The 10,037-nt window shown below is 34.5% G+C and overlaps 1 long non-coding RNA gene and 1 pseudogene across 1 annotated transcript; both read right to left on the bottom strand.

Annotated features, from left to right (window-relative positions):
• Positions 4,767-7,057, bottom strand: LOC110263731 (annotated as a pseudogene).
• On the bottom strand, positions 7,220-9,218 carry LOC107648683. The gene is made up of 3 exons (XR_001622025.2): positions 8,574-9,218; positions 7,843-7,882; positions 7,220-7,468 (listed from the first exon to the last, which is right to left on the bottom strand). It is a non-coding gene; the product is annotated as an uncharacterized LOC107648683 (long non-coding RNA).

The raw sequence follows: 10,037 nt of genomic DNA, 5'->3' as shown, positions 1-10,037 counted from the left end.
ATAGTCTTGACCAATTTGAAAGATCATTTAATGTAGTTGAAATAACTGAATTTTGGGTTGTTCGATCAAGTAAGGGAAACTCAATGGAATTCATAACTGTCTAAATGTTTTTTTTATTATCTAAATATTCAAGAATTAAGACCATTCTAATGCCCCTTTTCGCCATGCATAAACTGAACCAACAATTAGGATAAGCACGAAAATTAAAGCTTCTATAAATACGGATATCCCCAATATCGTAACAAGAAATTATATATTCTGTTAAAGAGAGTCCCTCGCATAAATTGCTTTGAATGGGTAAATCAATCATTTATCCTTGTGGATCTGACATTAATCCTCTCATACCCACTAATTGGTGTACTTGAGATACATTTCCTCTAGCGCCTGAGAAAGACATTATATGAACTGGATTTAGGGGGTCGGTCATCCTAAAATTGGGACTCATTTCTTGTCGTAAATATTCACTTGTAGCATACCATATCTCAATGGATTGGCGTAATTTTTCTACTGCATGTACATTTCCATAATGATGGTGTTTTTCCAAAATAAAACTTTGTTGTTCAGCATCTTGAACAAGCCACCCCTTAGACGGTATGGTTAAAAGATCGTCGACCCCTAAGGAAATGGATGTAACAGTAGCTTGCCGGAACCCCAAAGTTTTTACTTGATCCAGTATATGTGATGTATATGCCATTCCGAAGTGATCTATTAATCTACCAATAAGTCACTTAATGGCAGTTCCACCGATTACTTTATTGTGAAAGACCAGATCAGCCCGTTCTCCCATAAGTACCTCCATATTCTGCTCAGTGGGATTAAGTTCAACAATGGATTTTAGTCAATGGTTTGAAAACTTCCCTTCTTTGCTTATGTTGATTCGTGTAGAAGTTTATTTAAAAAACTAAGATGCTACCCGATCCTAATTGATCCTTGAATTCAAATCCGCGTCAATTTGTTCCTATTTGTTTTAATTTTTATAACTTTTATTGTAAATTTTATTATTTTTATCTTATATAGGTTAATTTATCACGACTCTTCTCTTATTGTATTTTTTAATATTTAAATTCTATTTTTTATGTGCTTAATTTCATCTTTAATTTAGGAGATTGCAGGATGAAATAACAATGATGATGGTTATTGGTATGTCTTTTTCTTTATTTTTTTGGCTTACTTCCCTTTTTTTTAAGATTATGAACAATTATATACAATGTTGTTTATACATAAAAGATAAATATAAATTACTTTGGACCAATAAATCTATTATTGTTGTAAACAATTGTACAATTTTAAAAGAAAATTATAATTATTCAATGGTTACTTTATTTAATCTAATATATTATTAGTTCTTTTATTTGAATACTCGAACATTTTAACAATAGATATTTAAACACATACAACCCTTCTTAATTAAAGAATGAATAAATTTATATGTTTATTAAAATAGCTAACACTTTGGACGAAAAAAATTAACATTTTGGAATAATTTAAAGATGATGCACATAGATATTGGATAAATTTGTATTGTGTTTGTTTTTGTTATTTTATATTTTATTATTTTTGTTTGAAATTTTTTAATATTATTCCTTTGTATCATTGTATTTTTAAAAAAATTTCAGTATAGTGTATTTGTTTTTCGGTTTATTAGTTATTTTTTTTACAGAAAAGATACTAAATTAAACATAAACTAAATTTCAAATTAAAAAGTTATTACTAGTACAAGCTAAGTGTTCTGTATTTAATTTAATTTATTTGCACAATAGTCTAATTGATTAAAAATAAATGATAATAAAATTAAAAAATAGAATATTCATAATTACTTTAAAATAGATAATAAAATAAGTTTTAGAGTACTACTTCATTGAAATCGTTAATAATTATAAGAATAGAAGGTCAATAATTATATTAAAAAAGACACTGAGTCTGACTGAATTTAAATATGTCCTTCATTATTTGCGTAAGTATTTTAGAGCCAAGGCTATTTGGCAGAAGTTGAATTTGGAGATAAATGGGCAGAAATTTTGAGACATGGTTACGAAAGAAGATGAATTCTAATAGTTTTCTCTTTTTGACGACTATTTGGTGGATTTGGAGAAATCGTAATAATGATGTTTTTAACCCGATTGACCCGTGGAACATTGATAAGATTTTAGCTTTTATTCAGGCTTCTCAATCTGAATGTCACGATATCTTTTCCATGCATCATGATCTCTACTTTTTTTCTATGTTGCTTTCTTGGTCTCCTCCTTCTCTTTTTTTCTGTTAAAGTAAATTGTAATGCTAGCATATTAGGTGAAGCTGTTAGTTTTTGGTGTGTTTACGTGATTTTAAGGGATCTTAGTTGTGTGGTTCTGCTGGCTCTTTGCCTTCTGCATCTATCATTCCAAACGAGTTATTTGCAATATAAAAAGGTTTACTTTTTGAGTGAAAAGTTGGGTTTAGAGATGTTATCTATGAGACGAATTGTTTAGTGGCCTTTATTCTTATCAATGAAAGGAATAGCAGGATTTAAAGCATTGATCATGACTTGGTGTGTAAGGTTATTAAGATCTTAAGTTGGAATTGGAGAACAAAGATCAATTTTATTCAACGAGATACTAACCAAGTTTCTGAAGTTTTAGCCAAATTTATAGCTTTTAATAGCATTCATTAGGTGGAGTAGGAAAAGTCTTGGGGGAGTTTGTCCATGTTGCTACGAGACTACATTTTTAGCTCTTAAAAGAGGTCTTTTTTTATTTCGAGTGTTTTTTTCTTTTTGTATAAGGAGATTGTTAATAAAATTTTATAATCTCTATATTTATACCTATTTAATTAATGTATTTTATTTTAATCTACTTTGCATAAAAAACTTGGGACTATCTTTTTTAATTAATTATTTAAAAAGGATAATGAAATTGGTTATATCACTACAAGAAAAATGCTGAGTACTATCAGAACTACCTAGATTTAGTGTCAAGTTGTACCGGCGAAATTTCCATCGAATTTTTCGACGGAAAGGAAGAGAAATTTGTTGCTATAAAAGATTATCGTCGGAAAATATTTTTCGTCGCAAAACTGACGGTAAGTGTTGACACGAAGATATTATTCAATGGCGCCAATGCTACCGTCAGATTTTTCATCGGTATAATCTGTTGGTACAACAATTTATTGAAATGCATCATTTTGGTGATTTACCGTCAGGTAAAGCCGACGGAAAATGTGGCTTAAAATTCAAATGCAGAACTCCTTTCTGTAAAACTCGCAAAATTGATAAATAATTAGCCAATAAATTAATTATTAATCTAAGAAATTAGAAAATAAAATTTTATAGTTTTATGAGATAGAGCTAATTAAAATAAGAATTTTGACACTAATTTTAAAGAATTTGGCCTAACATTGGGCCGAACCATACCTGTATTGAGCCCAAGGCCCAACCCACTATACTTAGCTAAATGAGCTTCAGCTCATTCTCTCTCCCACTTCATGCATAACACGCTGCAAGTGCAGAAAAGGGGAAGAACATATCACAAATTCACAAACCCTCACTTGATCTTTAAATTCAAATAACTTTTGATCCGAAACTCTAATTACCGCACCGTTTGCAGCCACGCGACTAGCGCGTCGAGCTCTACAAAGTCTAGTCATTGATTAGGTATGAAATCTACTTTTCAGTTTCAGTCTCCTCATCCCTAAATTTTAAAATTTATGAACAAAGATGTTGAAAATTATTTAATTTCGGTGTTTAGACTCGAATTAGCTTGTGAATTTTGTTGGGTTTAGCTCACTTGAGCTGTGAGCAAGGTAAGCTCCCTCAATCTCTTTGTGTAATGTTGAACTAGTGAATCTATATTAATTATAGTGGTAATTATAATGTTAGATTGAATATTGGTTGTAGGTTGGAGTCTATTTGAGGAAATAGAAGCTTAAGATCAAATTTGGAAGCTAGATTCGTTGGTGAGGGGCTGTGGTTGATAGCTCGTAGTGCAGAGAACGCTTGAGGTGTTTCGGGTTTATCAGGGAATTGGCCAAGGTATGGTTTTGATTTCTTGTAACTAAAATATAATGTGTCGTGGAAATTTAGGCTAGTTAACTTTAAGATAGGATTGAAATGTTGTTGTTGATGCTGATTGTGATGGATTGATATGCCTATGTATTAGAGTGTTTGAGGTTGTTGTTGGTGCCATATTGGTTGTGGTGTTGGTATTGTGTTTGATATAGATAATTGATGATGTTATGATAATGATAATGATGATGATATATATTGAACTTGAATGGTTGGATATAATAATGGTGATGTATTTTGTAATATATTCTGTTGAATTGAATGTGGATTGGCTAAATCGATTGTTATTTGATATGAAGAAGTTGATGGTGTTGATGATGTATATATTTATATATATGTGAGTTGTTGGTATGGATTATATTATTGTTGGGAATGAATTATTGTGTGGAAGTGACCATATTTGTAAAATAAGTGACTTCTTTAGGGAGTTATGCACTACAAAACTTAGCATTCACTACAAGAGAGTACGGACATTGTGGCGGTTTTTTATTATTAGCGGCGGTTTTAAACCGCCACAAAATCAAAGACCGGCGGTTAATTAAACCGCCCTGGATAGTGGCGCGGGCAATTGTTTTAGCGGCGGTTTTCAGCAACCGCTGGTATAACCGCCGCTAAATGGAATGAGTTATTTGCGGCGGTTTAAAACCGCCGCTACTTGAAAAACAGGTTTTAAAAAAAAACGTTGTGGCAGTCAAGAACCGCCGCAATTCAGCATGCATTTTTTAAAAAAAAAAACAGCAGATGTTTATAACCCCCACAATCTTCACTGTTATAGTAAAAAAATAATTTCTCCACAAAGCTACCTAATTTTTTCTACAACTAGCCAAAAAAACAAATTTTGATATTCCTTCAGCTTCCCCTAAAGAAGAATACAACGGTAATAACTCGCTCAAATCCATCACAAGATTCAACAATCCTCAGCCATATCTAACTGCAAAGACAACAAGGCACTCACTTCAGAATATTTTGACATGGATAGTTAGAAATGAAATTTAGCTTAGGTGTTGGAGAAATACAAGTTTCAAATAACATAGAAAAGTACCCTTCCATTAGACATAGCTAATTCTCCCATCTGCTTCCATTTAGACTCACTCTGCATTTCTGTTGCAATACTCTGCAGCGAAAGAAGGCAAAAATTATTCATGGCATGGAATAGCAAGTGAAACACAAATATAGAAATTTGATAACCAAGTTAACAACTTTTACAAGCCAACTAATATCTCTTTGCAGGCATTACAAGAACAAACATTTGTAACTTCTAATCTTTCAAATTGTATTGTGCAAAAAAAAAAAGATAGTTCACCTATGATTTGGAAATTCTGAAACTTTCATATGAAAATAAGAGCAACAATTGAACAAAGATGTAAAAAAAGAAATATAGTAGCCTGTGTAGATACTTGTCGCACACAAGTCTGAACTGAATGAAAGATCAATTGCATCGGTATAGTAGCCAAGCATGGAGACGGCAAGCATGGAGACTACCAAGTATGAGGTGCACATGCACATGTAAATGTAGTTCAGCTTTGGTACAAAGTAGTGGCACTCAGCAAAGATTACCAAAAATAAATGAAAGTTCACAAGATCAAGTGTGTGTCATTTATGGTCGAATATAGTATAGATTGTAGGACGAACTCACCTTGTTTGATATGACATTCCAAAGACCATCACCGGCGATTATGATAAAATCCACACCATCTATTTCTTCTTCCTAAGCCAGAACAGTTGCAACAAGGGGAAATCAGCTGACATAATATCTATACATCACTGGAATACAAATGGATGATAATCAGATGTATGGGGTTAACAACCTTAATTTCTGGGTCGGCAACAACGTATGGTTTAAGAAGTTTATCTCCAAATGCCCGGGAAACAACAAGAACACCACCAACCCTCCATGTCCCTGAATCAATACCAGCTAGTAAACTATTTATTGCTATCATTAGTTTATTGTAAACCAAAATAAAAAGAATGAATGTTAACACCAGTGCATAATGAAACCCACCTGCCCAACTTATGAATCCCCCTGCGTCCTCCAATCCTTTGACGCTCATCAGATTTATCAGGTTTGTGATCGATAGACAAAGGAACAGCTACAGTAAAACGATACACTCATAAGTCATAACAGTGAAAAGCAGAAGAATAAAATAAAGGGGATGAGGGAAGAGAAAATTATTTTGCTTGAGCTATTTTGGAGTGGAAATTTACTATGTATTTGACAAGCATATCACCAAAATTGGGCTAAAAGAACTAGGCTGAATAATCCCTTCACTCGACACCAAATTCAGATAAATCCCGCACATAAGTGACACAGTACCAACCTGTACCAGCTCTGGATGTAACTACTCTAGAATTGCCAACATTTGCAACAAGAATTCGGTCGCCCAACACCATAGCTGTTGATGCAGTGGACCCAGCATCCCTCTGATGGCCATTTTCCTTATTGAGGTAATCAACATCTATCTGTTATGATATATAAATAATATATAAATAATATAATGTGCATTGGATATAAATATAAGATCCCCATCTTCATTGTTGTTATATATAACGGGTGAGTGACTTAGTCCTCCTGTCATCTCTGCTTCATGGCACTTACTATAAATAGTGTTCCAAATAGTAAGTTGTAATCAAGTGAACAATTCAAGTTCTTTTGTGGCAAATGAAATGGACATAATTAAAGACATGTTGAATTGCAGATACCAAATTGGCAGGATATTTTCCTACTATATCTTTGGATATCTCGTAAGAAAATGGAAAAAGAAGAATACCGGTAGAGGTACTGATGGCAGTTAAGTTGCAAATGGTGTCACAGAATTCTTGCTGAGGCTGGCTATGGTTAACCAAGAACTCAATCGGTCTTGAGGGGTCAGAAGCATCATCCAGAGGCCTAGGAACAGCATCCAATTCCTCCTAAGTGAACTCCAATTCAGCATCCCTTTCAATACGGAGTAGTTCAGACATGTGGTTGGTGAAATCCTCAATCCTTTGCTGCATTGCTTTGACCTTGTCCAAGTCCATTCCTAAAACACCTTGGACGGTATTGGGAAGGGGAAGGCTATCTTTCTGGCCACTGCTCGATGCTGAGTTGTAATTGCAAATATGATTGTTAGTTTAAGTAAGCAATCACGTGTTAGAAGTGCACTTAAAACTAAACCCCAAAAGCTAGTTCATGCGATAAGTCCAAACTCTTACAAAAACTGTCCAGGCCTTATCTCAAGGCAAGGTATGACTCTAACCATAATGGCATATATTTTATTATGAAATTGACAAAGTTAGTTACCAAATGAAAGTTGTATATAGGTTAATCTCTACAATGTAAAAACTACCTGAATTGGCGAGAGTTTTAAGTTGCTTCCAAAATTGCGGTTGGTGCCAGTCTTGGAGCAAGGACTTATTCTGAAGGTCCTGGAGAACCTCTCGAAGCTCCCTCTGGAAATGATCAAAGAGAGTTGGGTAGTGTGTGCAGGCCTTGAAGCACATCACTTTAAGCCCAAGTGGCATCAAAACAGCATTCAGATAAGGCTGAGCCTCGATCACAAAAGTCAGACCAGGCCCCATTGTGCATTCACACAGCTAATAAGAATGGACATTGGCAAAACAAGATCCCCACTATCATTGTCGTTGCGATATATAAATAATATAATGAGGACAAATTAATATTAATTATTTTGGTCAAGAAATCAAAATATATATGTGTTTTTTTTAAATACAGGATAAATACATCTAGCTAAACACTTGGAAGGTTTAAGATTAATTATGTGTTTTTTTTTAAATGAAAGTAAAAATTTGAAAAGAAAATTCACCTGAAACACTTGCTTTAATTGCCAAAGAAGTGTAGCAAATCTACAAACATTTATATTCAGGTTAATACAACAAAATCATCATTAAAATTGAGTTCCCGTCTGTGAGCAGACCGAAATTACATAATAAATAAAGACTATAGAAAAGGTGAAGATAGGAAAGGCATCTATCTAATTGTCTAGTAAGAGAAATAAAATGTTTTGTCCCTTTTCTTAAATGCCAACTAAATAACATAGCTAACTAAAAGTAATCACTTTTGTTATTAATCTGCAAGACTTTTAATTTTCAATTTTCAATTAGGCAAACACTAGCACACTTACACAATTCTGAATAATGTAAAATTTCAACAATTCTAGTTCTATAAAATTAACAACAGTCCTAAAAAACTAACAACAAAGAAAGTTGACAACAACAAAATAAATAACAGTCCAAAAGCAGAACAAATTGTTAGGTGACATGAAAATTTACCAAGTATATATACAACAGTCAGTAGCAGCAACAACTTATCAAAACAGAAAAACATCAGCAGCAGCATTAAGCAACTAAACCCTAAATAGCTGACACAATATTCACAATATTCACAACAGAATATACCAAGTCTAATTATCCCTATGTACCAAATACAAATAAATCGGCAAGGGATGAGAAATTGAATACAGAGTGAATAGAATGAAAGAAGGTTCTCATAGAATATAAACATATTTGATGTTTTCAGATTAGGGATTTCGCGTACCGTGGAGGAGGAAGCAGGGGTTTCGCGCACTGTGGAGGAGATCCGAAAGGTCGACGCCGGGAAGAGAAGGATGGATGGCAGCCGCGCGACTCCCAAACCCCATAGAGGTGCAGGGTGGAGCAGAGATTAGGGATTTCGTGCACCCTGGAGGAGGAGGGAGTAGGGGTTTCACGCACTGTGGAGGAGAGCGAAAGGTCGACGCCGGAGAGAGGAGGATAGCTGGGCAGCAGTGGCGCACAGTGGAGCAGCAATGTCAGGGCTTCGTGCGCTACCAATCTCAGTTCGCCGGTTTCTGCAACTTTAGGAGAATTATTAGTTATAAGATAAACTCATAAAAAAGAGATAGGATAAATGATGATAATAAAGATCCTGATTAGCGGCACATGAAAATCAATTGCTGGTATCCCTGAAATTTGCAGCGGTTGGGTAAAAGGCTGGCAATGTTTGGCCGCTATTCTCCGCCTCTCTTGTAGTGATTAATGATCTCGGATTGAGGGCAGCATCTGTGAAGCATTCCTAACTAAGGAAACATCTATATTTTGCTCATTCTATTTTTAGTCTCATGTTGAGTCCTGTAGAACAAGAGTTGCAAGGAATAATGATAGGGGAGAATTCTTGTCAAGTGGAACAACATACCCAATCTTTTTGTCGGAAGGAGCTGCAATGGGTGCGGGTAGTGACTACTGGTTAGAGCAGAAGGAAATCGATAGTGCACATCTGCATGTATTGCTTAACTGTGACCAAATTTTAACATACCTCATGTGAATTTTTTAAGTCTTCGTAAATACTGCAATCAATAAGATACTAACTTCTTAATCTAATTGAAACATCTTTATCCTATGATGAATCATATAGGTTATTCCAAGAGGCAAATTCTGATACTTCATTGAACAATTTTTCACGTTGGTTCACCGAATACGTCAGCGTGCAGCTAACTGACATAACAGATTTGGAACTAGTTGCACTTAGTTGGAGCCCAATGAATAAAGAAACTAGCTACCCGATATACACTGTTAATGGATATCGATTCCATACCTTATAGTGGCCGATTAGAAAGAAAACAGATAACACCTGAGTTTGGTGTGGGTTCGTGGTGATTCAAGCTGGGGTCACTCTGATTGGTTTGGTGTGTTACACAATATAATTGAATTAGAGTATTTCTGTCATACTACGTACAAGGTGTTCGTGTTTAAATGTGAATGGTATGATCCAAGTTCGCGATAAGGAATACGAAAGCACAAGGACTATAATATCACTGAAATTAATGTAACCAGGAAATATAGGCACTACGATCCTTTTATTCTATCTAAAAATACACGACATGTATACTATTTTCCTTATCCGGGTTAATGCAAGTCTAGTTGGGTGGTTGTAGTTAAGACTAAGCCAAGATGACGAATCGAGTATGATGATAGGACAGAGGATCAGGAACCTTACCAGATTGACAACCCAACTCCTTCGAAA

Source organism: Arachis ipaensis, chromosome B06 (assembly GCF_000816755.2).
Source record: "Arachis ipaensis cultivar K30076 chromosome B06, Araip1.1, whole genome shotgun sequence".
NCBI lineage: Eukaryota > Viridiplantae > Streptophyta > Magnoliopsida > Fabales > Fabaceae > Arachis > Arachis ipaensis.
Note: the sequence above shows the minus strand (reverse complement) of the source record. Positions and strands in the feature narration are given on the sequence as shown.